The following is a 6,558-nucleotide window of genomic DNA, read 5'->3' on the forward strand; positions in this document are numbered from 1 at the left end:
ATCATAACCACAATGAGATATCACCTCACACTGGTCAGAATGGCCATCATCAAAAAATTTACAAGCAATAAATGCTGGAGAGGGTGTGGAGAAAATGTAACCCTCCTGGACTGTTGGTGGGAATGTAAATTGGTACAGTCACTATGGAGAATGGTATGGAGGTTCCATAAAAAACTAAGAAAAGAACTACCATATGACCCAGCAATACCACTACTGGTCATATACCCAGAGAAAACCATAATTCAAAAAGAGACATGTACCACAATGTTCATTGCAGCTCTATTTACAATAGCCAGGACATGGAAGCAACCTAAGTGTCCATCAACAGATAAATGGATAAAGAAGATGGGGCACATATATACAATGAAATATTACTCAGCCATAAAAAGAAAGGAAACTGAGTTATTTGTAGTAAGGTGGATGGACCTAGACCCTGTCTTACAGAGTGAAGTAAGTCCGAAAGAGAAAAACAAATACCGTGTGCTAACACATATATATGGAATCTAAAAAAAAAATGGTCCTGATGAACCTAAGGGCAGGACAAGAATAAAGACACAGATGTAGAGAATGGACTTGAGGACAGGGGGAGTGAGAAGGGTAAGCTGGGACGAAGTGAGAGAGTGGCACTGACATATATACACTACCAAGTGTAAAATAAATAGCTAATGGGAAGCAGCTGCATAACATAGGAAGATCAGCTGGGTGCTCTGAGACCACCTAGAGGGGTGGGATAGGGAGGGTGGGAGGGAGGCTCAAGAGGAAGGGGATATGGGGATATATGTATACATATAGCTGATTCACTTTGTTATACAGCAGAAACTAACATTGTGAAGCAATTATACTCCACTAAATATGTTTTTAAAAAACCCAAGGACTTTTAAAAATATTTATTTATTTATTTAATTTTTGGCTGCGTTGGGTCTTTGTTGCCGTGCGCGAGCTTTCTCTAGTTGCGGCGATCTGGGGCTACTCTTCGTTGTGGTGCGCAGACTTCTCATCATGGTGGCTTCTCTTGTTTCAGAGCATGGGTTCTAGGCGCATGGGCTTCAGTAGTTGTGGCATGTGGGCTCAGGAGTTGTGGCACATTGGCTTAGTTGCTCTGTGGCATGTGGGATCTTCCCAGACCAGGGCTCTAACCCATGTCCCCTGCATTGGCAGGCAGATTCTTAACCACTGTGCAACCAGGGAAGCCCCCCAAAGACTTTTATTGAGTCGTCATCTTTGCTGTCTCTGTCCATGCCTCCCTGTCTCTGAATGCTATGAATTCCCAACTCATTGCCCTGTATCATGTTTTTTTTTTTTCCTCCCATCTTCAAGAAGGCAAGGTTAGATTGGCAGAGAATTATGACTTCTGTTTTTGATATATGGAGTTTGCAGTGCAGGCAGAATCTCAATAGAGATGATGTCTGAGAGGAGGATGGAAACCAAGAGACAAATCAGAACAAAGAGATTTGGCATTAACCCATTAAGAAGGAAAGTTCGAGGCCATGAGGTTGCCAGGATAAGCATGAAAAAGGATATCCAAGGAAACCAGTTTAAGGGGAAAAGAGCTTCCTTGCTTTGCTCTAACTTCTTCAAACTCAAAACCCTTGACGGGCAGTCCTATCAGCACTTGCTGCTTTCAATTATCTGTCATTGTTATATGTATCCTACTTATTCTAGACCCCACTCAGATTCTTACAAAGTAGAGATCACGTGTGAATCAGCCTTTTATTAAACCATGTGTTCTTACAGATTGCCCAAGACATGGTTGAGGTTTGATACATACTTTGCTGAATGAATTAATAAAATGGTTGAAATGTCATTGTCTTCAGTAATTAATGAACCCCTACTAGGTACCATACTATGCACTAGGTACAAATATTTAATCTGCAGAATCTTAAATACTGTCTTTTTAGCCAACAACACATTTCTCATTTATTCATTAGCTGACATTTGCTGAGTGCCTTGAGGGAGTCAAAAGGGGAAGTAAAGAGGAATCAGAGATGGTCCCCACATCAAGGATAGAGCGGCTCCTTTTTTTCTCACTCAGAGTTGTACCTTCCACTGGAAACAAGACAGACCAGTTCCCTGGGTTCTGACCATACGTGAATCAAAGGGTTAAGGAAATGTTTTCTCTCTTCCTCCTCCTGTTTCTCAGCAATTAAGTCCTGCAGGTCAGGTAGGGTCAAGGAGGGAAGACCCCATGTCGGGGACAGTCTGGTTGCAGGCACTGGAGTTCCAGAAGGTTGAGGAGTGCTTTGTGGTTCCTGCATGGTTCAGTATATGCATTACACTTCAAAATAAAGTTTTAGAAGATATTTGATTGATGTTTTTTTAATAAAAATAGTGAATGAAGAACTCATGGGGTGTTGTTTTAGAGAAGGTGGTCGAGGAAGCCCTCTCTGAGGAGATGACATTTGAGCAGAGACCTGGATGTAGAGAGAGAGCGAGCAGAGCCATGTGGTGTCTGGAGAAGAGCCTTCAGGGCAGGTCTTTAGTGTGACCTGAGCCTGGTAAGAACTGGCAAGTTTATAGAACTGGGAAGAAGTTTATAAGGGCAGAGGTAAGGAAGTGAGGAGGCCAGAAGAGGGACAAGGTGCATCCAGGTTGTCTGTGATACAGAGGAGTGAGGACCAGGGCCTGTGAGCGAAAGGAGGATGAATTTGAGGTATAATGTTTGATTACAGCTCTACAGTGTTGGATCAGTCTCAGAAGTAGAGAAATCTTCACACCTCTGTCTTATCAGTAGTCAAACACCTTGGTCTTGGCTTGGGTCACTGAATAACCACGGTCAGCTAACTCACCTGTCCAGGTCTGTGTTCCTCACTTGTCAAAGGAAGGGTCAAACCTTCAGTCTCTTCCTTTTCTCATGAAATGGTCTTACATAATAGACATTAAATATATGAATGAATGTTGATAACTGTGAAAAACACAGATATGAAAGTTACAGTTGCTTTTAAAGGCTGAACTAAATGTAAATATAATTTGGGGAGAATTTTCTTTGTCATAGACTCTGCAGTTATGTTCTTTCCAGTAGGTTTTTTCTCCCCTATTTTGTTCTGTTGTTTTTTCTGGCTGAGGCTGAACAGTTTCTGGGACCTGACTGTAGGTGGAGCAGTTATACTTCTCCCCACGTTATAGCAGGAAAAGCAGGCAGGAGCACCCACCCTTCGTGTCTAGACAGAGGACGTGCATGGAATCATAAAATCTTTGGACAAGAGGGCTCTTGAAAGGTCATCTACTCCCTCTCATGTCTTTAGAAACTCTTGCTGCTCAACCAGCCAGGGGATGATGCACTCTCCCTGCTATGTTCCATTTAACTGCATTTAAAGCTCCACTGTTCCATTCCCAGCCATGTATTTTAGGATCAACAGCAAAATACACCAAAAAACAACCTCCAATTAAAATCCAGCGTGTGCCTGTGCACACGTCCCTTCCCAGTGGGACTACGTACCCTTCTTGGTGCTGCTGGAGATCAGGGCGGCTCTCTCCATTCTGATGGTTTACTAAATGTCATCTCTGGATTCTCATGAAACATTTTGTTTATCTTAGATTGAGATTTCCCAGTATTTCGGGTCCTGCTATAGAAAGGGAAAAATTCAGGCTAATATATTTACAAAATGGTAAAATCTAAAAATCAGTAGGGCAAGATCTGGACAGAAGCAACATCCCCACAGGGCTCCAGGAAGACCCCATCCCATCACTTGTCACTCACCCAGAAGCAGGTATATGAAAAGATTTTTTTTCAACTCTGTGAAACTACTGTGGTCCTAGAAGTGTTTCTACGAAGTTAATGTCTGCATATCTAATCCTGTTTCTCCATTAGAAATCACAGGGTTTCCCCCTCTTTTGAAAAAATCTAGGTCTAAGAGTTAATACAGCCACATTTAAGGGTATCTTAAATATTTTTTAAATATTTAAGGGACAATGTTTTCATGATCAGCTATTAATCATAATACTCCAAGTAGGTTACAGAGAATATGTGCGAACCACCCAGCAAGACTAAAGGGAAAGAAAGCCAGGAGTTACTTAAATCACATGTTAGACACCTTCTCAATTAAGCTCTCACCAAGTCTTCTACAGCAGGAGAGTAGCACAGCTGCCTTTGGTGTTCCCACCTTTTCCTCCCCAGTTTTATACAAGTGCTTAGTTGTTTTGCATGAACAGATGGGTTTAGGAGCACAGTTGATTTGCAGATGGGAGAACACAAGGCCCATCTTCCTGAAGGGATGTGAAAATTTTCAAATATGTTCAGATAATGCTATTATCATTTAGGTAAATTTGTTCATTCAACTAGTTGTGAGCACCTAATGTATATTGGGCATTGGGCTAGGAGGTGGGATATAGCAGTGAACAATTAAACATGAACGTCATAAAGATATAGTGAATATTTTTACAGGAAAGAACAGAAGTCAGCAGGACCTAACCTAGCCTGGAGGTGAGGACAGCTTTCCCAAAAGGATGCCGCACCTAACCAGAGACCTGAAGGTGACAGGTGGGTGGGCCATCAGAGGGCTCCAAGTAGAAAGAACCGGATGGAGGAAGGTTGAGAGTTGAAAGAGCATGGACCATTAGAAACTGTGAATGTGGCCTAGCACAGCCAGAATGCAGAATTCCAGGAGGACACTGGAAAGAGACTGAGGCTGGAGTATAAGGTAAGACCAAATCCTGGGGTCTTTTCTGACCAGCAAAGAGTTTTGATTTTATCCTAAAAGCAATGGAACACATTGATGAGTGTATTCAGTGAAGTGATAGGTTAAGATCTGTGTATGACAAATATGCTGCCTGCTGTGTGAATGAAAGGATGACAGAGGGATATAGATTTGAAAACAGCATATAGATGTTAACAAAAGCCATGAGAGAGATGGCCCAGAGAGTGGGTGCTGAGTGAGAAAAGGGCCAAGGACGGGATCCTAAAGGATATTTGAAGGACAAGCAGAAGAAGCAGCAGAAGCAGAAGCAAGAATGGGAGTGGGAGCAGGGGGCGGAGGAGGAGAAACAGGAGAAAGAGGGGGAGGAGGAGGAGAAGGAGGGGGAGGGGAGGAGGAGAAGGAGGGGGAGGAGAAAGAGGGGAGGGGAGGAGGGGGAGGGGAGCAACCAGTAAAGGAGCTTGGAAGGAGCCAGAGACCTGAGGTTATCAAGGAGAATGTTGCTTTGTAGGAGCCAAGGTAAGAGACTGCTTCACAAAGGAGAGAACATTCTGACTTACTTCACTCTGTATGACATTCTCTAGGTCCATCCACCTCACTACAAATAACTCAATTTCGTTTCTTTTTATGGCTGAGCAATATTCCATTGTATATATGTGCCACATCTTCTTTATCCATTCATCTGTCGATGGACACTTAGGTTGCTTCCATGTCCTGGCTATTGTAAATAGAGCTGCAATGAACATTGTGGTACATGACTCTTTTTGAATTATAGTTTTCTCAGGGCATGTGCCCAGTAGTAGGATTGCTGGGTTGTATGGTAGTTCTATTTTTAGTTTTTTAAGCAACCTCCATACTGTTCTCCATAGTGGCTGTATCAATTTACATTCCCACCAACAGTGCAAGAGGGTTCCCTTTTCTCCACACCCTCTCCAGCATTTATTGTTTCTAGATTTTTTGATGATGGCCATTCTGACTGGTGTGAGATGATATCTCATTGTAGTTCTGATTTGCATTTCTCTAATGATTAATGATGTTGAGCATTCTTTCATGTGTTTGTTGGCAATCTGTATATCTTCTTTGGAGAAATGTCTAATACCGTATGCTAACACACACATATATATGGAATCTAAAAAAAGAAAAAAGAAAGAAAATCATCAGAAGAACCTAGGGGCAAGGCGGGAATAAAGACGCAGACCTACTAGAGAATGGACTTGAGGATACAGGGAGGGGGAAGGGTAAGCTGGGACAAAGTAAGAGAGTGGCATGGACACATATACACTACCAAACATAAAATAAATAGCTAGTGGGAAGCAGCCGCATAGCACAGGGAGATCAGCTCGGTGCTTTGTGACCACCTAGAGGGGTGGGATAGGGAGGGTGGGAGGGAGACGCAAGAGGGAGGAGATATGGGGACATATGTATATGTATAACTGATTCACTTTGTTATAAAGCAGAAACTGACACACCATTGTAAAGCAATTATACTGTAATAAAGATGTTAAAAAAAAGACTAAAAAATAAAACTCAAATAAAAAACAGAGGGAACAGTCGGTGGTGACAATGCTGCCCGGCAGACAAGCAAAGTAAGGTCCGAGGAGCATCTAGAACAGGGAGGTCGTAGGTAAGCTCGTTGCGCCAGTCTCTGGAGGATGGTGGGGGTGGGAGCTCGACTACAGTGGGTACAAAACGAAAGGTTGGTGAGGACATGCACTTTACGAAGTAAAGCTCCAAATCTGGGGATAAAATAGAACCAGTAGTAGATGGTAGGGGATTGGGTCAGGTGGGGGGTGTTTTATAAATATGAGTAATTTGGAGGATATTTAAGTACCAAAGGAAGCTACAGATTGACCAGATGGAGGTTACTGAGAAGGCTAGAGAGGCTGAGATTCAGGGGACGAGTAAGGCAGTAGCTGAGGATGGGAGG

The 6,558-nt window shown here is 42.8% G+C and overlaps 1 long non-coding RNA gene across 1 annotated transcript; it reads right to left on the reverse strand.

Moving 5' to 3' along the window:
• Positions 1–969: 969 nt before the first annotated feature.
• On the reverse strand, positions 970–5,756 carry LOC137229742 (uncharacterized). Its single transcript, XR_010945827.1, has 3 exons — positions 5,192–5,756; positions 3,437–3,563; positions 970–2,902 (listed from the first exon to the last, which is right to left on the reverse strand). It is a non-coding gene; the product is annotated as an uncharacterized lncRNA (long non-coding RNA).
• Positions 5,757–6,558: the final 802 nt, after the last annotated feature.

Source organism: Pseudorca crassidens, chromosome 9 (genome assembly GCF_039906515.1).
Source record: "Pseudorca crassidens isolate mPseCra1 chromosome 9, mPseCra1.hap1, whole genome shotgun sequence".
Taxonomy (NCBI): Eukaryota; Metazoa; Chordata; class Mammalia; order Artiodactyla; family Delphinidae; genus Pseudorca; species Pseudorca crassidens.